General features: G+C 41.8%; 1 non-coding gene across 1 annotated transcript; it reads left to right on the forward strand.

The window, feature by feature from the left end:
- The first annotated feature begins 3,663 nt into the window (after nt 1–3,663).
- Nucleotides 3,664–3,767, forward strand: LOC119628174 (U6 spliceosomal RNA). Its single transcript, XR_005244480.2, has one exon. It is a non-coding gene; the product is annotated as a U6 spliceosomal RNA (small nuclear RNA).
- The last annotated feature ends 19,509 nt before the right edge of the window (nt 3,768–23,276 follow it).

Below are 23,276 nucleotides of genomic sequence, written 5' to 3' on the forward strand. Positions count from 1 at the left end.
CTGATCAAGTCATTTTAAAGGCTTATGCATTTTTAGACACATACAGAAAAATGGGTTTCCCACGACCAGTGTTTTTTACCCAACATAAGAAGGAAATAAAAGTCGCCACCAAAATCCCACTGCCCATAGCATCCATACCAATTTTGGTGAATATCCTTTAGACATCTTTATGCAGTACATATACCTACAGGTATATGAATATAGTTTCACATACATGAGATGATAATTTATATGTTATTCTGTAATTGCTACTTTTACTGAAAATATGCAATGGGTAGATTTCCAAGTCAATAACCGTAGACTAACACCATGATTGTTAATGATCAACAGCTATTTGTAATATTTACAAACCATGATTTATGCAACCCTTCTTCTATTGTTGGCCATTTCAGTTGTTTGCATTGTTTGATACTGTAAACTACATGTGAAAAACATCCTGTGTTCTGCTTTTGTGCAGTTTTCTTCTCACGGTAATTTCTAGAAGTGGACTAGTTCAATACAATGGTGTGTCCATTTTATAATACAGTTACCTAACTGTCTTCTGGAAATTTTACTCCAACCAACACTGGATTTAAGGACTTGTTTGCCCCACTGTCAACCACATTGAGTTTTATTGATTTCTGATTTTAGATATGGGTCTTATAGTCTGATTCTGTTTTTGTACCAACTTAAATATTTTTCTTTCAATAACTTAGTTTATTTCATTCACATAATTGTGATTGTTAGATGTGACTTTAATTCTGTCTGTTTGGTTTTCTATTGTTACGTTTGCTTGGCATATATTGTTTTCTGTCTTTCAGTAAAGTATGTGTTCTTCAGATTTTTTTTTCTTCTGGTAATTTTGAGAGGATTTTACCTGCTTTAAAAAAGTTCTAGGCCGGGTGCGGTGGCTCACGCCTGTAATCCCAGCACTTTGGGAGGCCAAGCTGGGTAGATCACTTTGAGGTCAGGAGTTCGAGACCAGCCTGGCCAACATGGTGAAACCCCGTCTCTACTAAAAATACAAAAAATTAGCAGGGCATGGTGGCGTGTGCCTGTAATCCCAGGTACTAGGGAGGCTGAGGCATAAAAATTTCTTGAACCCTAGGAGGTGGAGGTTGCAGTGAGCCAAGATCACGCTACTGCACTCCAGCCTGGGTGACAGAGTGAGACTGTGTCTCAAAAGATAAAAAAAGATTTTTTAAAGTTCTATAAGTGGACATTTGTGCCTTTCATATATACTTAGTTTTGTTTTTCTCAAACAATGCAATATTTACTCCATTCTAATAATAATAATAATAATAGCTAACATTATGTTTGCTGTGTCCTCGTAATAACCCTATGAGGTGGATAAAAATATGTTTTCCTTCCTTCCTCCAACTTACTCATATCTCTAGGCTTGGGTCATCTAATCTGAGTGCTTTGTGTACTTCTCAAATTCCTTTGGCTGAGTGCAAGAAGATGAGGTGGGAGGATCCTTGAGCCCAGGAGTTTGAGTCCAGCCTGGGCAACAGAGTGAGACCTTGTCTCTGAAAAAAAAAAAAGCAAAATTCCTTTCTGCAGGGAATGATGGCTCATGCCTGTAATCCCAGCAGTCTGGGAGGCAGCACTTTGGGAGGCAGCACTCAGGAGGCAGCCATGAGAATCGCTTGAACCTGGGAAGCAGAGGTTGCAGTGAGCCGAGACTGTGCCACTGCACTCCAGCCTGGGCAACAGAGCGAGACTCCATCTCAAAAAAACAAAAAAAAAAACAAAAAAAAAACACAACAACAACAACAACAAAAATTAGCCGGCATATTGGTGTGTGCCTGTGGTTCCAGCTACTTGAGAAGCTGGGGTGGGAGGATCACTGGAGCCCAGGAAGTTGAGGCTACATTGAGCTGAGATCGTGCCAATGCACTACAGCCTGGGTGACAAAGTAAGACTCTGCTTCAAAAAAAAGAAAAAAAGAAAAAGAAAGGAAAATTCCTTTGGAAAGAAAAATCATACCCTGGTGGGGTCTGAGCTGAAGTAGCTCTCCCTTGCACTACTGAGCAGCCATGATTATTTCTGTTTAGAATTATTGAATGTCCCTCCCTCACTTCCACCCCCATAATCATTGACATCCCAAAGACACTGTTTTTTTAATCAATTCAGGCTACTGTGCTATCGACTGCACTTTCACATGGATAATCCCATTCAGTCCTCATGGCAATCCTGTTAAAATGTCTCTAATCCCCCACATTAGTGACAAGAAAACTGAGTAAAATAGCTTGTGTGATTTGTCTTTGTGCTCAATACTTGGTGGGTGTTCTTAGCTACTGTCCTTTGACTGCCACATTTTATTTACTTGTTTTTTTTGTTTGTTTTTGAGATGGAGTCTTGCTCTGTCACCCAGGCTGGAGTGCAATGGCGCAATCTTGGCTGACTGCAACCTCTGCCTCCTGGGTTCAAGCGATTCTCCTGCCTCAGCCTCCCAAGTAGCTGGGACTACAGGCATGTGCCACCATGCCTGGCTAATTTTTGTATTTTTTAGTAGAGGTGGGGTTTTACCATGTTGGCCAGGCTGGTCTCGAACTCCTGACCTCAGATGATCCACCTGCCTTGGCCTCCCAAAGTGCTAGGATTACAGGTGTGAGCTACTGCACTCAGCCTACTTGTTTATTTAGTTATTTATTTGAGACAGGGTCTCACTCTGTTGCCCAGGCTGGAGTGCAGTGGTGTAGGCACAGTTCATTGCAGCCTCAACCTCCTGGGCACAAGTGATCCTCCCACATCAGCCTCTTAAATAGCTGGGACTACAGGGGTACACTACCATACCTGGTTAATTTTTAAATTTTCTGCGGAGCTCAGGTCTCCCTGTGTTTCCCAAGCTGGTCTCAAACTCCTGGCCTCAAGGGATCCTCCTGCCTCATCCTCCCAAAGTGCTGTGATTACAGGCATGACCCACTGCATCTGGCCCACATTAAAAAAAAAAAAAAAGGATAAAGCAATAAAAATCAGACAATCTAAAACATCAAATAACATCATTCTTCAGGCTTTTGCCAAAGAATATACTTTTTTTTTTTTTTTTGAGACGGAGTCTTATTCTGTTTGCCAAACTGGAGTGCAGTGACACGATCTTGGCTCACTGCAACCTCTGCCTCCCTGGTTCAAGTGATTCTTCTGTCTCAGCCTCCAGAGCAGCTGGGATTACAGGTTCGTATCACCACGCCTGGCTAATTTTTGTATTTTTAGTAGAGACAGGGTTTCACCATGTTGGCCGGGCTGGTCTCGAACTCCTGACCTCAGGTGATCTGCCCGCCTCAGCCTCCCAAACTGCTGGGATTACAGGTGTGAGCCACCATGCCTGGCCCAGAATACACTTTTAATTGGATGCTATTTAGCACTTGTCTCCTTGTTGAAAGAATATATATTTATGAAATACTGTTTAAAGTAACTTTTTGCATCGTAGGATGATTTTACAACTGTGTGCATCTGTCCGGATATTTTCTTCTCTTTTGGTTTTTTATTTTAATTCCTAAGACATTATCAGCTAGTGATATTTTCTTTAAGCTATTAGCAGATTTACCAATATGTTTACTAGTTCCTTTGCTCACAATTGCACTTGGCTTCCACTTTTTTCTTTGGAGTTCAATTTCTTTCTTTCTGAACATATCCTTGAACAGCTCTTTCAGCAAGAATCTGTAAAAAGCAAACTGTAAAAAGCTAACTTTGGCAGCACATATACCAAAATTAGAACAATACAAAGATTAGCGTGGTCCCTGTGAAAGAATGACACACAAATTTGTGATGCAAAAAAAAAAATCCTTTTTAAAAAATAAACTCAATTTTTTTTTTTTTTTTTTTTTTTTTTCCAGCTAGGGTCTCACTTTGTCATACAGGGCACAGACTGGAGTGCAGTGGTGTGAGCACGGCTCACTTGCAGCCTCTGCCTTTTGGGCTTAAGCCATCCTCCTGCCTCAGCCCCCAAGTAGGTGAGATTACAAAAGCATGCTACCATGCCTGGCTGATTTTTCGTATTTTTTTGTAGAGACAGGGTTTTGCCACATTGCCCAGGCTGGTCTGAAACTCCAGAGCTCAAGTGACCCACCCACCTTGGCCTCCCAAAGTACTTAATCTTTGTTATGTCTGGAAATGTCTTGAGGGAGAGTGTAAAAGTGTTTGATTCTGTTACTGTTCCTCAGCATTTGGGAGGTGAGAGTCCATAGTCTGCCATCTACTGTTGCTCATTAGAAGTCTGCTAAGTCTAATAATAGTCATGCCTTTGTAAGATAAGCTTTATTATCTCTGGTAACTTTAAGATTTTTCTCTTTGACTTTGATGTTGTATAATTCTACTTCAATGTGTTTAGGTGAGATGTGTTGTTATTTTCGTTTGGCTAGGAGACTTCAGTTTGAAAAATCAAATATTTAACATTTCACTCATTACTTCTCCAAGTATTTCCTCTCCTTTATTTTATTTATTTGTAACTTCTATTGGATATATGTGGGGTCTTCTCATTTTATTCTCCACATCTCTGGCTTTTTAAGTTTCCTTATCTTGTTATCTATTTTGCTGCATTTTGGATGATTTTTTAAAATCCAGTTTTCAATTCATTAATTTTGCTTTAGCAGTGTCTAATATACTATGTAATTTGTCTGTTAAGTGCTTTTCACAATGATGGTGGTGATGATGATGACGATGATTTTTGAGACGGAATCTCGCTCTGTTGCCCAGGCTGGAGTGCTGTGGTGCAATCTCGGCTCACTGCGAACTCTGCCTCCCAGTTTCAGTGATTCTCATGCCTCAACCTCCCAAGTAGTTAGGATTACAGGTGCCTGCCACCATGCCTGGCTAATTTTTGTATTTTCAGTAGAGACAGAGTTTCGCCATGTTGGTCAGGCTGGTCTCAAACTCCTGACCTCAAGTGATCTGCCTGCCTTGGCCTCCCAAAGTGCTGGCATTACAGGCGTGAGCCACTGCGCCTGGCGCACAGTGATTATATTTTTTTACTTCTGAAATTTCTAATTGGTCCTTTTACCACATTGGTACTTTTAAATATAGTGCCCTGTTTATGCCCTAAGGTATCCATTCCTTAAACATTTTAGAGAAACTTCTTTAAACATCTCTGTAGATTGTTCTACTATTTTGAGTTTTCAGGGTATATTCTTGTTTGTTATTTCTGCCTCTCCCTCTTTAGTGTCTCTCGGTGACATCTCCTTATGTGATTTGTAATTTTTCACTTTGAGCATCTATGCAGCAGAATTGTTTCCAAAGGAGTTCTGTGTGCCATTTGAAGATGTTTCTAGTAGGTCAGTTTCACAATTTGCTATTTCCAAGGCCCTGCAAATCTCACTACCTATGGAAGAGTTTTGTTTTGTTTTGTTGTTTTTGAGATAGAGTCTCACCCTGTCATGCAGTGGCACGATCTCAGCTCACTGCAACCTCCTTCTCTCAGGTTCAAGTGATTCTCCTGCCTCAGCCCCCAACCCCTGTGGCTGGGATTACAGGTGTGTGCCACCACATCTGGCTATATGGAAGAGTATTTTTGTTTGTTTGTTTTTTCAGATGGAGTTCCACTCTTGTTGCCCAAGCTGGAGTGCAATGGTGCAATCTCAGCTTACCACAACCTCTGCCTCCCAGGTTCAAGCAATTCTCCTGCCTCAGCATCCTGAGTAGCTGGGATTACAGGCATGTACCCACCACGCCCGGCTAATTTTGTATTTTTAGAAAAGATGGGGTTTCTCCATGTTGATCAGCCTGATCTTGAACTCCTGACCTCAGGTGATCTGCCTGCCTTGGCTTCCCAAAGTGCTGGGATTACAGGCATGAGCCACCATGCCCAGCTGGAAGAATTTTTATGTGAAATTTTGAGCTCAAGATTTCTGCACCAGATGCAGAAAATTTTTGGGTGTGTGTGCGCATGTGTGTGCATGTGTGAGTGTGCAGTGCCTGCCTAAGGACATGAATAAATCAGTTATTTCCTTTGGCATTATGTAGGCACAGAATTAGTAGAATGGAGATCACGATTTTAAAATCTGTCTCATTTTTCTCAAAGCTCTTTCAGCTCAATTTTTCAATTTTGTTTCAAAGTAGTAAAAACTGAGTGCCTACTTTCATTCCTTTAGGTCATAAAAAGCAGGATTTGTTGTTTTAAATGAAATCAACAGTTCAATACTTGAGTACTTTTTCATGCTTTCTCTGTTAGCTGTTTCTGTTTTCTCCTCTGGGATGGAAGGCAGTGAGGCTTGAAGAATAGACTTGTCTATAATTTAAAGACTTGATTGGAATGCACTGTGAATTATCCTTATGAAAACATAATGATTCACTGCTTGTTGGGGAATTGGAAACTATTGATTTATGTTCTGCCTCAGGAGATATTGCTTCTCTTTGCGAAGGGTGCATTATAGGGTTTAGTCCGGGTTTGCATTCTCTGTCAACAGGCAGACTATTGCCTACTTTTAAATCTAGGATGCAAGGAAGTCTTCGTTAGCTCTGGCAGGTGAAGTTTTGACATAGAACTGCATATATTCCCACATATTTCCCTCAAATGTTAGCCCATTAGACCAAACTTTCCAGAAAATGACAGATTTCTTTGTTCAAGACATGCACTGTCCAATAAAGACGTCACTAACCACATTTCACCTTGTGCACATGTCACCCTTGTGGTCAGTTGGAATTGAGATGCATTGTAAGTGCAAAATACACACTGAATACAAAAAAGATGTAAAATATGTCATTAATAATTGTTATATGGATTATACGTTGATTATATAGATATATTTTTTTTCTTTGAGATGGAGTCTTGCTCTGTCACCCAGGCTGGAGTATAGTGGCGCGATCTTGGCTCACTGCAACCTCCACCTCCTGGGTTCCAGGAATTCTTCCTCAGCCTCCTGAGTAGCTGGGATTACAGGCATGTGCCACCATACCCAGCTAATTTTTTTTGTATTTTCAGTAGAGACAGGGTTTCACCATATTAGCCTGGCTGGTCTCAAACTCCTGACCTTGTTGTAATCCACCTGCCTCGACCTCCCAAAGTGCTGGGATTACAGGCATAAGCCCCCACGCTCAGCCTGATAATATTTTTGATATATGGCCAGGCATGGTGGCTTTTGGGAGGCTGAGGCGGGTGGATCACCTGTTGTCAGGAGTTCGAGACCAATGTGACCAACATGGTGAAACCCCGTCTCTACTAAAAATACAAAAAGATTAGCTGGGTGTGGTGGCGCATGCCTGTAATTCCAGCTACGTGGGAGGCTGAGGCAGGAGAATGGTTTGAACCTGGGAGGTGGAGGTTGCAGTGAGCCGAGATCGTGCCATTGCACTCCAGCCTGGGCAACAAGAGTGAAACTCTGTCTCAAAAGAAAAAAAAAAAAAAACTGGATATATATTAAGTTGAATGAATTATATTGTTTGTCTCACCTGTTTTTTTTTTTTTCTTTTTTTGAGACAGAGTTTTGCTCTATTGCCCAGACTGGAACTCAGTGGCGCGATCTCAGCTCACTGCAACCTCTGCCTCCGGGTTTAAGCGATTCGCTTGCTTCAGCCACCCGAGTAGCTGGGATTACAGGCACACACTACCACGCTCAGCTAATTTTTGTATTTTTAGTAGAGATAGAGTTTCACCATGTTGGCCTCTACATGCTGGTCTTGAACTCCTTGGCCTCAAGTGATCTGCCGGCCTTAGCCTCCCAAAGTCCTGGGATTACAGGCGTGAGGCACCGTGCCTGGCCAATTTCACCTGTTTATTTTTCCTTTAAAAAAGAATGTGGCTTTAACTGGCAGCTCTGGTGTAATTAAAAAAAAAAAACAAAAAGCGGCTCTGTGGCCCACATTATGTTTCTATTGGACAGTGCTGCTATGGAGTGTCCTACAAACAAGGAAAACCATAAATTCTCTAATAAGAACTTCTTTCTGTCTGTCATTCTTTTCCTATACTCCCATTCACCATTTTTTCCCACAATGTCATGATTTTTGGTATAAGTTAATGCTCTACTACTGCAGTCTAGGCAAATGTACAGGGGACAGTATCTCACCTGAGTGAAGTCCAAAGGTCAGCATATAGGTGAACATTGGATATAATAAAAATTGTCCTTGTAAATATTTTAGGAAGGCCTCAAGCTGTCCCAATCTTTTATTAACTCTCACCCAGTTTTTCCTCTAGCATTAGGGCAGATCATTGTTTTTTCAGGTAGCATTAATAGTTGGAGAAGTACTTGTGTTTGGTACAGTATTACAGCAAAATACTCTTAAATTCAGAATCCCCCTCAGCCTGCAGAGATGCCCAACTATTAGAAGCAGAAGGTTCCTGTGGGTGCCTGAGGTTTACACTTCTTGTTCACTTGGGGTGCACATTCACCGAGTGCCAGAGAGGAGGGCCTTGCCTGCTCTGTTTATTTCTCTCTCTTACCTCCAATCAATTTTTCTCTATTTTCCTAATTTTGTGTTTGGTAAGTTCCAGTAGTTGTATTTACATACCTTAGGATGTAAAGATCTCTCTCTTCCCCAGACCCTGTAGATATATGATTCAAAAGGTATCATTAAAGGCCACAAATGAAATTGCAAAGCTAATGTGAATGTACTTAATGCCACTGAACTGTACACTTAAACATAGTTAAAATGGTAAAGTTATGTTATATATTGCTGGGCACAGTGGCTCATGCCTGTAATCCCAGCACTTTGGGAGGCCAACTCAGGTGGATGGCTTGAGCCCGGGAGTCTGAGATCAACTTGAGCAACATGGCAAAACCTTGTCTTTACAAAAAAAAATTATATATATATATGTATATGTATATATATAAAAAATTAGCTGGGTGTAGTGGTGTGCACCTGTAGTCCTAGCTACTCAGGGAGCTGAGATGGGAGGATGGCTTGAGCCCGAGAGGTCAAGGCTGCAGTGAGCTGTGATTGTGCCCCTGCACTCCAGCCCACGCAACAGAGTGAGATCCTGTCTCATAACAAACAAACAACCAAACCCAAAAGTTATGTTGTATATTTTTTACCACAATTTTTAAAAGCCATAATGAAGCATAATTACATCTTGTGGGGAAAGAATGTGGGACTTTGACATCAGACAGAATTGGTGACTGGAAATGTTGCAGATTGAGTTCACTCTTTCCAGACTGCGGATGGGGTCATCCCTGCAGCCCTTCTAGCATGTCTCCTTCAGCTTCCTATTCATTCTGTGGGCTCTTCAATATCCCTCTGATTAAGGCCCCCTTTTTGGGCTGAACTTAGCCAGTTCCTTTTGTTTGCAACCAACATAGCCCTAACTGATGCACTAGGGTTCAGATCCTGGCTCTACCACATTTAAGCATTTGCTCTTGTGTACATCTTTCTGAATCTTGGTTTTCTCATCTGCAAATTTGCCATCATAATATCTTCCTTACAGGGTAGAGCCAGGGTAAAAGATAGTACATGTGCCTAGAATTGTAACTCATAGTCCAATAGCATTAGAAAACTAACAAGGGCAGTCCCTTGTCCCCTAGTTTACAGTGGTGAGTTATTCTACCAGAATGTCAAATGCCATATGTGGGAAATGTGGGAATAATGAGGATTTCCTGTTTGTCAAATTTCTATTTGTTGCTGCGCTTCAACACTGTCTCCTCTATACCGATCTTCCCTCAGGGGTTGAGGGGTAACACCATTCATGACACTACAGCATGAAATAGTGGGATGAGGGAAGGAGACAAGAATCTATCTCTCTGAAAATATCTCATCAATGAATAATCAGATGGAAAATTTTAAAAATAAAATTTGTCCAAGCGGGTTTATAGTGAAGTCTTTTAAAATAGCTGACATTGGCCAGGTGTGGTGGCTCACGCCTGTCATCCCAGCACTTTGGGAGGCTGAGATGGGCAGGTCATGAAGTCAGGAGTTCAAGAACAGCCTGGCCAACATGATAAAACCTTGTCTCTACTAAAATTACAAAAATTAGCTGGGCATAGTGGCACATGCCTGTGATCCTAGCTACTCAGGAGGCTGAGGCTGAGAATTGCTTGCAGTGAGCTAAGATCATGTCACTGTAACTCCAGCCTTGGGGGAGAGAGCGAGACTCCGTTTCAGGAAAAAAAAAAAAAAAATTAAATAAATAAAATAAAATAGCTGACATTGGAAAGAATGACTAATAACTGCTTTAGGATTTCGTCTTTTTTTTTTTTTTTTTTTTTGAGATGGAGTTTCACTCTTGTTGCCCAGGCTGGAGTGCAATGGTACGATCTCGGCTCACCACAATCTCCACCTCCCGGGTTCAAGCGATCCTCCTGCCTCAGCCTCCCGAGTAGCTGGGATTACAGGCATGTGCCACCACCCCGGCTAATTTTGCATTTTTAGTAGAGACGGGGTTTCTACATGTTGGTCAGGCTGGTCTTGAACTCCCACTCTCAGGTGATCTGCCTGCCTTGGCGTCCCAAAGTGCTGTGATTACAGGCGTGAGCCACTGCGCCCGGCCTTAGGATTTAGTTCTATGAAATAATTTTTGTTTTCTTTTGAGACAGAGTCTCAGTCTGTTTCCCAGGCCCAGGCTGGAGTGCAATGGCACGATCTCAGCTCACAGAACCTCCATCTCCTGGGTTCAAGCGATTCTTTGTGCTTCAGCCTCCCAAGTAGCTGGGATTATAGGCATGTGCCACCACAACTGGCTAATTTTTGTATTTTTGGTAGAGACAGGGTTTCACCATGTTGACCAGGCTGGTCTCGAACCCCTGACCTCAAGTGATCCGTCTGCCTCAGCCTCCCAAAGTGCTAGGATTCCAGGCGTGAGCCACTGCGCCTGGCCTTAAATTTGTTTTGATGATTATTTCAGTCCATGTTACACTGTTGTGTATATGATAACACCTGGAATTTTAATGGGATTCTACTGCACTTTACCACACAAAGGAAGATGGGGATAAAAATGAAAAGACTCAGTAATAAAGCTTTCTAGATGTTGTAGCTTTTATACACTCCTCCTTTGCCCCCCAAATCAACCCTTACTGCCAATATCGGAATACTTAAAAATGTTTTAGTTGAATTATTTATGTCTTTGTCTTCCTTAGGCTACAAGTGCAAAAAGCTGAATGAAAAATGGAAAGGTTACTGCTGAAATATTTACAGATGGAAGGATATGATGTCTAGAATTTGTTTCAAATAGTGAGTATGTGGGTGGGGCAAGTAGCTGGTGATGTCGATGGAATAGGACTGGTCACAGGTTAATGTTTTAAGGTGCTAGGTACTAGTACATGGGGTTCATTATTTTATTCTTCTATTTTGCATATGTTTAAAATTTGTCACAATGCTTTTTAAAATTGGATAATTACACTACTTAAAATATGCATGTGTGAAGCAAAGACTGAAAGGGAACAAGAAAAATAAAGTTATGGTGGGTTAAGAGTAGTTGAATTATAGGTGAATTACTTTTTAAAACTTTAATATTACTCTAATTTTATCTTTCAATAAATAAGTATCTGAAGGAAAAACACAAAAACTCTTTGAATGTAAGGACCAGTGGCATGCTGGAGCTGGCTTATTATCAGTTTGAGAGAACTGATGGTTAAATTTTCAGGAATTTTGCATCCTGGCTAATGTTACATGGGCAGCTTGAAATTGACCATGGTGGGAGTATTTATACCTGGAAATCAGCAAACACTACAAATCAGTACTCCCAAGAGCCAGTTGTTAAACATTTACCATTTGTGGGCTGTATTGTAAAGACTTCATTGTATACTTTTCTACCCCAAATTATCTAAAGGTTCTGAAATCAATGGGCAGGTATTTACTAATTTATTTTACACATATTTAATGAGGTTCTACCATGGGCAAGAAATCACGCTAGGCACTTTGGGGGATACAAATAATTATCTAAGAGAGGAGGATATCCTAAACTTTGTGTGAGAACATGCATGTAAAAAATTACAATACAGGCTGGGCATGGTTGCTCAAGCCTATAATCCCAGCACTTTGGGAGGCTGAAGTGGGCAGATCACCTGAGGTCAGGAGTTTGAGACTAGCCTGGCCAACATGGCAAAACCCCAACTCTACCAAAAATACAAAAATTAGCCAGGCGTGGTGGTGGGCGCCTGTAATCCCAGATACTCGGGAGGCTGACGCAGGAGACTCGCTTGAACCCGGGAGGTGGAGGTCGCAGTGAGCTGAGATCAGGCCACTACACTCTAGCCTGGGCAACAGAGCAAGACTCTGTCTGAAAAAAAAGAAAAAAAAAATACAATACAAATATGGCAATATAGGGGTGCTGAGGCAGGAGGACTTCTTGAGGCCAGGAGTTCCAGACCAGCCTGGGCAACACAGTGAGACTCCCTGACTCTATTTTTTTTTCTTCTTTGAGACAGGGTCTTCCCGAGTCACTCAGGCTGGAGTAGAGTGGTGCAATCTTGGGTCACTGCAGCCTTGACCTCCCGGGCTCAAGCAATCCTCCCACGTCATCCTCCCAAGTAGCTGGGACTACAAGTGTGCCATCACACCTGGCTCATTTTTGTATACTTTGTAGAGATGGGGTTTCACCATGTCGCCCAGGCTAGTCTCGAACTCTTAGATTCGAGCCATCTGCCCACCTCAGCCTCCCAAAATGTTGGGATTACAGGTGCGAGCCACCTCACCCAGCCTGCCCTGACTCTATTAAGAAAAAAGAAAACTTGCCATTCAGCTATAAGGAATGTAGCTGGTTGACAGCCTCCAGCTGCTAGTGACTTTAGGATCCACCTCAACTTTCTAAAATACACTGAATTGTCATGCCAGGTATGTTGGCATATGCCTGTAATCCCAGCTATGCAGGAGGCTGAGGTGGGAGGATGTTTTTGGTAAATGAATTGTATCTCAATAAAACTGTTATTAACAAAAGGAAGGAGGTTATGCATGGTGGCTCACGCCTGTAATTCCAGCACTTTGGAAGGCTGAGGCGGGCAGATCAGTTGAGGTCAGGAGTTCAAGACCAGCTTGGGCAACATAGGGAGACCCCATCTCTACAAAAAATTTAAAAATTAGCCAGGAGTGGTGGTACACACCTGTAGTCCCAGTTTCTTGGGAGGTTGAGGCAGGAGGATCGTTTGAGCCCAGGATGTGGAGGTTGCAGTGAGTAAAAATCATGCCACTGCACTCCAGCCTGGGTGACAGAGGGAGATGCTGTCTCAAAAAAAAAAAAAAAAAGGAAGGAAACAGGACAAAGATGTCAAGATGTCAGCTACTAGTTCTATTTTTAAATTTAAAAAAATGTTTTTCTGGAAGGATAGGACAATAAAAATACTTTTGAAAGAGAATTAAAAACATTATTTGGAGGCTATTTGATCTACTAAGAAAATGTCAAGAAAGAAAATAATATTAGTTCAGTAGAGTGGTCAAGTGGATATATACTATATATATACATGTGTGTATGTCTTCGTCTCTTTGTGCTGCTGTAACAAAATATTGCAAACTGGGTAATTTATAAACAATAGAAATTTCTGTCTCACAGTTCTGAAGGCTGGGAAGTTCAAGATCAAGGGGCAGGTTTGATGTCTGGTGGGGGCTGCTCTCTCTCCTTTTAAGATGGTGCCTTGTTGCTATGTCCTCCAGAGGGGACAAATGCTATATCCTCACACGGTGGAAGATGAGAGGGCAGAAAAGGAGCAAACACTCTTGAAGCCTCTTTAATAAGGACATTAATCCATTCATGAGGAGTCCTTATGACTTAATCACCTCCACAAAAGCTTCACCTTTCCATTCCACCACAATGGGGATTAAGTTTCCACATAAATTTTGGAAACACACGTTCAAACCACAGCAATATGTTTATAAACAGACAGACAGACACACACACACACACACCGCCCCACCATATACCAGTTAGAAAAATACTTGATTCATAGTAATAGCAACAGCTATGAAATACCTCTGATAAAACTTAATCTAAAATGTGTAAGACCTTTACAGAAAAAAAACAAAATTCTGCTAAAATAAATAAAATAAAACTTGAATAATAGACATATATATTTATGGAAGGGAAAACTCAATATATAAATCAACTCAAAAATAAATCACTTCTTCACATACTAATCTAAGATTGCAATGGAATTACAAACAAAATCCCAATAGATATTTTAAAATTTGTCAAATTGTTTATAAAGTGCATCTGAAAACACGGTTGTGAGATAAGCCTAGAAAAGTTTGAAAGAAAGAAAAGAATTATGAGAAGCACTGGCACAGGGGTAGAAAAAAAATTAATAGAACAAAGAAAGTCCAAAAGCTAATCCAGGTACTATGGAGTCTTAGAGTGAGAAATGAAGATATAAAAATGAGATTTCAAAACAATGGGATGGGCCAGGCCTGGTGGCTTATGCCTGTAATCCCAGCACTTTGAGAGGCCAAGGCGGGCAGATCACCTGAGGTCAGGAATTCAAGACCATCTTGGCCAACATGGTGAAACCCCGTCTCTACTAAACTTACAAAAATCAGCTGGATGTGATGGTGCACACCTGTAATCCCAGCTACTTGGGAAGCTGAGGCGGGAGAATAGCTTGAACCTGGGCAGCAGAGGTTGCAGTGAGCTGAGATCGCACCGCCGCACTCCAGCCTGGGTGACGGAGGGAGACTCCATCTCAGAAACAAAACAAAACAAAACAAAAAACAATGGGATGGATTATTCAATAAATGATGTTGGGGCAATTGGATATTCATATAAGAAAAACTAATGCTAAAATAAATAAAACTTATATATGGAAAAGATTCCATTTAAAAAGTTAAAATACAGCCAGGCACGGTGGCTCACGCCTATAATCCCAGCACTTTGGGAGGCCGAGGCAGGTGAATCACATCAGGATGGGAGTTTGAGGCCAGCCTGACCAACATGCAGAAACCGTCTCTACTAAAAATACAAAATTAGGCCGGGCACGGTGGCTCAAGCCTGTAATCCCAGCACTTTGGGAGGCCGAGACGGGCGGATTACGAGGTCAGGAAATCAAGACCATCCTGGCTAACACGGTGAAACCCTGTCTCTACTAAAAAATACAAAAAACTAGCCGGGCGAGGTGGCGGGCGCCTGTAGTCCCAGCTACTTGGGAGGCTGAGGCAGGAGAATGGCGTAAACCCGGGAGGCGGAGCTTGCAGTGAGCTGAGATCTGGCCACTGCACTCCAGCCTGGGCAACAAAGCGAGACTCCGTCTCAAAATAAATAAATAAATAAATAAATAAATAAATAAATAAATAAAAATACAAAATTAGCCGGGCGTGGTGGTGCATGCCTGTAATCCCAGCTCCTCGGGAAGCTGAGGCAGGAGAATCGCTTGAACCTGGGAGGCTGAAGTGGTGAGCCGAGATCACGCCATTGCACTCCAGCCTGGGCAACAAAAGTGAAACTCCGTCTCCGGAAAAAAAAAAAAAAAAAAAGTTAAAATACAAAGAATGAACTGAAGAAAACATTTGCAACATGTATGATTGACCAGGATTTAATATCTTTAATTCTATAAAGAGCTTTTATGACTCAATAGGCAAACAATAAATATCCTGGTAGACAAAGGATTGAATAGGCAATTCACACACATACAAAGGAAATGGCCATTAAACATTTAAAACTTCTCACTTGCAAAAGAAAACTGCTAATTATAATAAAAGATGTAATTTTTATATATTAGCAAAGGTGAAATTGATGGACAGGATAATATTCCATATTTTAAAGAATATAGAGAATCAATGGCCGGGTGCGGTGGCTCACTGGAGGTCAGGAGTTAAAGACCAGCCTGGCCTACATGGTGAAACCTTGTCTCTACTAACAATACAAAAATTAGCTGGGTGTGATGACACCTACCTGTAATCCCAGCTACTCAGGAGGCTGAGACAGGAGAATTGTTTGAACCCAGGAGGCGGAGGTTGCAGTGAGCCAAGATCGAGCCACTGCACTCCACCCCCTAAAAAAAAAAAAGATAATCAGGAACTCTCAAGCATTACTAGGAATAAAAATTGGTACCACCATCAGGAAGGCATTTCTTCTAGAAATGTATTCAAAGGAAATGTTTAGAAGGATGCTCACTACAACATGTTTATAGTATCAAAACATTGAGAAGATCCTAAATGTTTATCAGTAATAGGTTGGTTAAATAAACTTTGGTTCATCCATATAACAGACGTATATAAGAGTTTAAACTCGATCTATATTTCTTACTATTGAAAGATTCAGAGAAAAATTGAGATTGCTCAACAGTGCATATTTCACTTACATAAAAATTAAATATACATATATTGTATATTAAAGATTCTGCATGTTAAAGAGTCTGAAAGACTATATACCAAAATGTTAATGCTATTTGAGGAAAGAAGGGGAAGGTATCACTTGTATTTTCAGTTGCAAGCAACAGAAAATTAGAGTCAAATGGACTAAAACAATAAGTGGAATATGTTGGCCAAGTAGTCAAACGCCTAAAGTCAGAGTGGGCTTTGGTGAGGGGTTGACATAGGTGTTCAACAGTGTGGTTCAGTCTTTTCTCCATCTTGCCCTTTGCCTTCAAGGTAAAAGCCTCTTTTTTTTTTTTTTTTTGAGACAGAGTTTCGCTCTTGTTGCCCAGGCTGGTGTGCAATTGTGTCATCTCAGCTCACCGCAACCTCTGCCTCCTGGGTTCAAACAATTCTGCCTCAGTCTCCTGAGTAGCTGGGATTACAGGCATGCGCCATCACGCTCAGCTAATTTTGTATTTTTAGTAGAGATGGGGTTTCTCCATGTTGGTCAGGCTGGTCTCGAACTCCCGCCTCAGGTGATCCATTTGCCTCGGCCTCCCAAAGTGCTGGGATTACAGGAGTGAGCCATCATGCCTGGCGGTAAAAGCCTCTTAAAGACATTATATTGAGTGAAATAAGTCAGACATCAAAGTATAAGTACTGTATGATTCCCCTTATGGTATTTTTTTTTTTATTACCATAGGGTAATCAAACTCATAGAGACAGAAAGTAGAATAGTGGCTGCCAGGGCATTGTATAATGGGTACAGAGTTTCAGTTTTGCAAAATGAGAGTTCTGGGGCCAAGCGAGGTGGCTTATGCCTGTAATCCCAGCACTTTGGGAGGCTGAGGCAGGAGGATCACTTGAGGTCAGTAGTTCGAGACCAGTCTAGGCAACATGGTGAAACCCCAACTCTACTAAAAATACAAAAATTAACTGGGGGTGGGGGCAGGCGCCTGTAGTCCCAGCTACTCGGGGTGCTGAGGCAGGAGAATCACTGGAACCAGGGAGGTGGAGGTTGCAGTGAGCTGAGATTGTGCCACTGCACCCCAGCCTGGGCAACAGAGCAAGACTGTCTCAAACAAAAAAAAAAAAAAGAAAAGAAATAAAAGAGTTCTGGGTATATTTATTGCACAACAATGTGAACGTAAACTGTACAGTGTAAAAATGGTTTAGATGGTACATTTTATGTGTATTTTATCACAATTTTTAAGAAAATAACATTGCATAAAAAGGTATAATAAAAGCCTCATCCTAAGGCTAGCTCCCCCTGGTGGTGGGAGAGTTGCAGCACATTGCGGCGAGGCTACAGGTGTCACTAAGGTGTTGGGTGTCTCCCTTCACCCATCATGCAGCTGAAACATGCTTCTCTCGGTTGGACCATAACAGTATGTTTCTGGATCACGCACCCTGCTGGCATCACATTCTAGGGCTCTCTCTGGAAATTTGGGGAGAACCTTTTTTTTTTTTTTTTTGAGACAGTTTCACTCTTGTCACCCACGCTGGAGTGCAATGGAGCCATCTCGGCTCGATGCAACCTCCGCCTCAGCCTCCCGAGTAGCTGGGATGACAGGCATGCCCTACCACACCTGGCTAATTTTTGCATTTTTAGCAGAGACGGGGGTTTCACCATGTTGGCCAGGCTAGTCTCGAACTCCTGACCTCCAGCGATCCACCCGCCTCAGCCTCCCAAAGTGCTGGAATTATAGGCGTGAGCACCGCGCCTGGCCTTGGGGAGAAATTTCGGCTGTCACAATAATTGGTCATTTAGAGGATGTGGGCCAGGGGTATTAAACTTCTAATAATGTATGGGTAAATACATTACGGAATTTTCCTACATTCTGCAGAACGTTTAATGCCCTGCTCGACATTAATGTAGATTTTTAAAAACTTGTGTGTAATAATTTTAACCTAGTCTCTCATTCCATTTTATATATAAACTATTTTTGCATGGTTTTAATATAAACGGAATATCCAGATATGAGGCTAATGGTAAATTGACAGAAAATAGTACTTAGCTACATTTGGAACTTTACCAAAAGTTGTTCACTGTTTCAGAAAATCATGTTTTCAACAACCAACACTTGTGGTATTTGAGTCACTGATTTAGCCCTGCATTTTGCAATTCACACTGCATAATGCAATTCACACTGCATATTTTAACATCTCTGAAATCAGGATGTATCCTACAATCAATGACGTCTATGAAATACACTAGTGAATATTAGTCTGCATTTGAAGCTGTTGCATTGATTTCTTGCTTGGATTCTTATACCAACCTCCCAACTGGTCTCCCTGCTTCCACCCTTCTCCTCCTACAATGTTTTCAACAGATTTTTCCTTTTAAAATGTAGGTCAGATCATGTCACTCCTCGGCTCAAAACCTTCTCATGTTTCACCAATTTACTCAGAATACAAGCCTTACAATGGCCCGTGAGGCCCTTCAAGATCTGGCTTCTTTACTTCTCTGACCAATCTCCTACTTCTGCTTTTATTTATAGTACCTGCTCTAATCCACCTCCCTGGTCCACTTATAGACCATGCACTTGCTAGACAAGCTTCTGCCTTAGGGTCTTTACATTAGCTATTCCACCTGCCTGCATACTTTTCCCTTAGATAATCGGTGTGATTCATTCCCTCACCTCCTTTAAATTTTTGCTCAAATGTACCTTCTAGTGAGGCCTGCCTTGACTTCTCTATTTTGAACTGCAAGTCACTACCCACCTCCCTACTGCTCTGAACTCTTATTTCCTTTTACCCTGTTCTACTTTTAAAAAGTCATAACAGGGCCAGGCACGGTGGCTCAGGTCTGTAATCCCAGCACTTTGGGAGGCTGAGGTGGGTGGATCACTTGAGGTCAGGAGTTCAAGACCAGCCTGGCCAACATGGTGAAACCCTGTCTCTACAAAAACACAAAAATTAGCCGGGCATGATGGCATGTACCTGTAATCCCAGCTACACAGGAGGCTGAGGCGGGAGAATCGCTTGAACCGGGGAGGCAGAGGTTCCATTGAGCCGAGATCGCACCACTGCACATTGTACTCCAGCCTGGGTGACAGAGCAAGACTCCATTTCAAAAAAAAAAAAAAGATCATAACAGTTGTCATCTTCTAATGTAATATATAACTTACTTATGTACTATGTTGATTGTTTGTGGTCTATCCCACACCGCCCTGCTAGAATGTTTGCTCCATGAGGCAAGGATTTCTTTTTCTTTCCTTCCTTCCTTCTTTCTTTCTTTCCTTCCTTCCTTCCTTCCTTCCTTCCTTCCTTCCTTCCTTCCTTCCTTCCTTCCTTCCTTCCTTCCTTCCTTCCTTCCTTCCTTCCTTTTTTTTCTCTTTCTTTCCTTCTGTCTGTCTCTCTCTCTCTACCCGCCCCCCCTGCTTTCTTTTTATTTATTTATTTTTTTATTTTTTGACATAGTCTCACTCTGTGGCACAGCTGGAGTGCAGTGGTGTGATCTTACTCATTGCAACCTTTGCCCCCCAGGCTCAAGCGATCCTCCCACCTCAGCCACCTGAGTAGCTGGAACCACAGAGATGCACCACCATGCCTGGCTTTTTTTTGTATTTCTAGTAGGGACATAGTCTCGCCATGTTGCCCAGGCTGGTCTCGAACTCCTGAGCTCAAGCAATCTACCCACCTTGGCCTCCCAAAGTGCTGAGATTACAGGCATGAGCCACTGTGCCCAGCCTAAGGCAAGAATTTCTGTCTGTATCCCTAGTAAACAGTGCCCAGCACATAGTAGGCACTCAATAAACACTGTTACATAAATGGTGATTCTGTTAGGTGCAAGTATCTAATTACTTCATTATGTATTCTATTATACTTGTGCTCAAGTATTTACCTTTTTTTTTTTTTTTTTGTAGAGACAAGGTCTTACTACCATTGCCCAGGCTGGGCTCAAGTGATCCTCCTGCCTCAGCCTCCCAAAGTGCTGGGATTACAGGTGTGAGCCACCATGCCCGCCATCAAGCACTTACTTATTGAAACACATATCATTTTATAATGCATTATTTTATTTATCCTTTATACTTACAGCATTATATTGATTTTTAAAGTGTGTGCACTCACCTATGCAGCACTCAAAAGGTTCTCTAAAATGATGGTTGACATCTTTCTTCAGCTCTGGTGTTTTCCTATGTAACTTTTTCTAATGTAATATGTACTCAACAGCTAAAATAGGATGTGTGATATGCACATGCCTGCATGGGCATACAAAAATACACATACGCATATATAAAATAAAGAAAACACTAAAATATCAGCAAGCTTGACTTCCAACTTAAAATTACGTGTGCTGGAAGGTATAACATAAGATCTATTGGTAAGTCAGGATGGTAAAGACAGTGTTATGAAACGTTTGTTACAATATCCGGGTTTGGATGTTAGGATTGAGAACCTCAGGGTTAGAAAATTCCAGAAGCCACTCCTGGAGCTGTGGGTAGGGATAATCCCACCCAAACTGCCTGGCTGTTTTCTGGATGGAAGGGGTGGGGTGGTGCTGGGGAGAAAACCACAATGTTGGCAGCCAGGAGGAAACAAACTTCACTTTCCAAGTTTACTGTACTTCCACATTGTTTGTGTTATTTGAATAGTTTACAATGACTGTTCATTCCTTTTGTAACAAGCAAGACCAGTACAGCTTTTTTTTTAAATTTTAAAATCTCCTATAAAATATAGAAAACAGATAAACAAAATAATAAAAATCATCCGTAATCCTATTCTGCAGAAATAACCACTGCTAACATTTGATTTTTATAACCTTTTGTTTTCAAGCATGTGTGGACTAACATAGATATTTCAATGATGGCTCTGAATAATAGGAGTCATGCAGCTGGAAGGTGTCATTTGTTAAGATTATTCTGGCAGTCACCAGCATGTTGGATTGAAGTGGGAGAAAATTGAGGGTAGGATTAGGTTGTAAACAAACAGTGGAGAAGAAAATTAGACCAGAGTGGTGGCTATGGGAATGGAAAAAAAATACCAAGAGATATTGTAAAGAAAGGAACCACGGGCCGGGCACAGTGGCTCACGTCTGTAATCCCAGCACTTTGGGAAGCCAAGGCAGGTGGATCACGAGGTCAGGAGATCGAGAACATCCTGGCTAACACAGTGAAACCCCATCTCTACTAAAAATACAAAAAATTAGCCGGGCGGTGTGGCACGTGCCTGTAATCCCAGCTACTTGGGAGGCTGAGGCAGGAGAATTGCTTGAACCTGGGAGGTAGAGGTTGCTGTGAGCCGAGATCGTGCCACTGCACTCCAGCCTGGGTGACAGAACAAGACTCTGTCTCAAAAAAAAAAAAAAAAAAAAAAAAGGAAAGGAATCATGTAGGTGACTTAGTGGTTAGTGTGAGAATAGTGATAATGATTTTTGGCATCTGAGCATTCCAACCTTGCATTCAAGAATATCAAAGATGAAGGAGGACTTTCTGTTTTTGTGCTCTCCTTTTTCTTTCTCGATCTTGCTCTTTCCAGAAAACAATACAGCGCACCTGTTTAAAATGTGAAATTTGACAAGTTTTGCGATATGTATACACCTGTGAAACCATTAGCACAAGAAAGATAATGAACATATCCATTATCCCTAGAAGTGTCAGCTGGGCTCAGTGGCTCACACCTGCAATCCCAGCACAGGGAGGCTGAGGCGGGCAGATTGCTTGAGCTCAGGAGTTTGAGTCAAGCGTCAGCAATATAGGGAGACCCCCGTCTCTACAAACATTACAAATAATTATCTGGGTGGGGTGGCATGCGCCTGTAGTCCCAGATACTTAGGAGGCTGGAGTGGGGGAGGATCACTTGAGACTGAGAGGTCAAGGCTGCAATGAAGGGTGATCTTGCCGCTGACTCCAGCCTGGGCAACAAACCCAGACCCTGTCTCCAAAAAGTCTTCATACCTTGTAATCCTTCCTGTCTTTTTCTACTCTGTCCCCAGACAACTACCTATTTGCTTTCCGCTTTCTGTCACCATAAGTCAGTTTGCATTCTGTAGACTTTATATAAATGAAATAATCCAATATGTACTCTTTTTTTCCCCTCTGGCTTCTCTCACTCAGCATGATTATTTTCAGATTCATTCACGTTGTTATGTTTATGAGTAGTTGATTAGTTTTTGTTGATGAATAATAGTCCATTGTGTGGATTTACCAAAATTTTTTTCCCCATTCACCTGTTCATGGACATTTGGGCTACTTCCAGCTTTTTCTACTGCAAATAAGACTGCTATCCGAGAATCGCTAGAACACAGGAGGCAGAGGCTTCAGTGAGCTGAGATTGTACCACTGCACTCCAGCCTGGGTGACAGAATGATACTGTCTCAAAAAGAAAAAAAATTTTTTTTAAAGGGTGCTATGAACATTTGTGTACAACTTTTTGCGTGGATATATACTTTCATTTCTTTTGGGTAAATACCTAGGGGTGGATCGATGAGGTTGCACAGTAATTATTCCTCTGTTCAAGCCTTGTCTCCACATCTAGAAGTGTCATCTTTATCCTTTTTTTTTTTTTTTTTTTGAGGAGTCTCACTCTGTTGCCAAGGCTGGAGTAAGCACTGGCGCAATCTTGGCTCACTGCAACCTCCACTGCTCAGGTTCAAGCAATTCTTCTGCCTCAGCCTCCCGAGTAGCTAGGATTACAGGCGGCCACCACTATACCTGCTAATTGTTGTATTTTTAGTAGAGACGGGGTTTACCCATGTTGACCAGGCTGGTCTTGAACTCCTGACCTCAGGTGATCCTCCCGCCTTGGCCTCCCAAAGTGTTGGGATTACAGGTGTGAGCCACCGCACCGGGCCTAAGAAGTATCATCTTTATCTTCTTTTTGCTCACCTGACAATTTAGTATTGTGGTATTTTTGTTTTTACATTACCAAAAGGTCTAGTATTTTCTAAATAAATGATTGAGAAACAAAAATGAGACTCTACTAGTTTTTTTCTCCTCCTTTGAGTGAACATGGTTCTTATTCACATGGGAGAGTGCAGGAACCTGATGGAGTCCCACAGAGCCAAGGCCAGTTCACTCCTCTGGGAGGCAGTAGTAAACACACAGCCATATAGAGGCACATGGTGGGGGTGTGGGGAAAGGGGAAGAGCTGGCAGTCAGTACACAGCTAAAGAAATGACTCTCTAGTGGTGGGATTTCAGAGGCCAATGGAGG

This window comes from Chlorocebus sabaeus, chromosome 26 (genome assembly GCF_047675955.1).
Source record: "Chlorocebus sabaeus isolate Y175 chromosome 26, mChlSab1.0.hap1, whole genome shotgun sequence".
Lineage (NCBI taxonomy): Eukaryota > Metazoa > Chordata > Mammalia > Primates > Cercopithecidae > Chlorocebus > Chlorocebus sabaeus.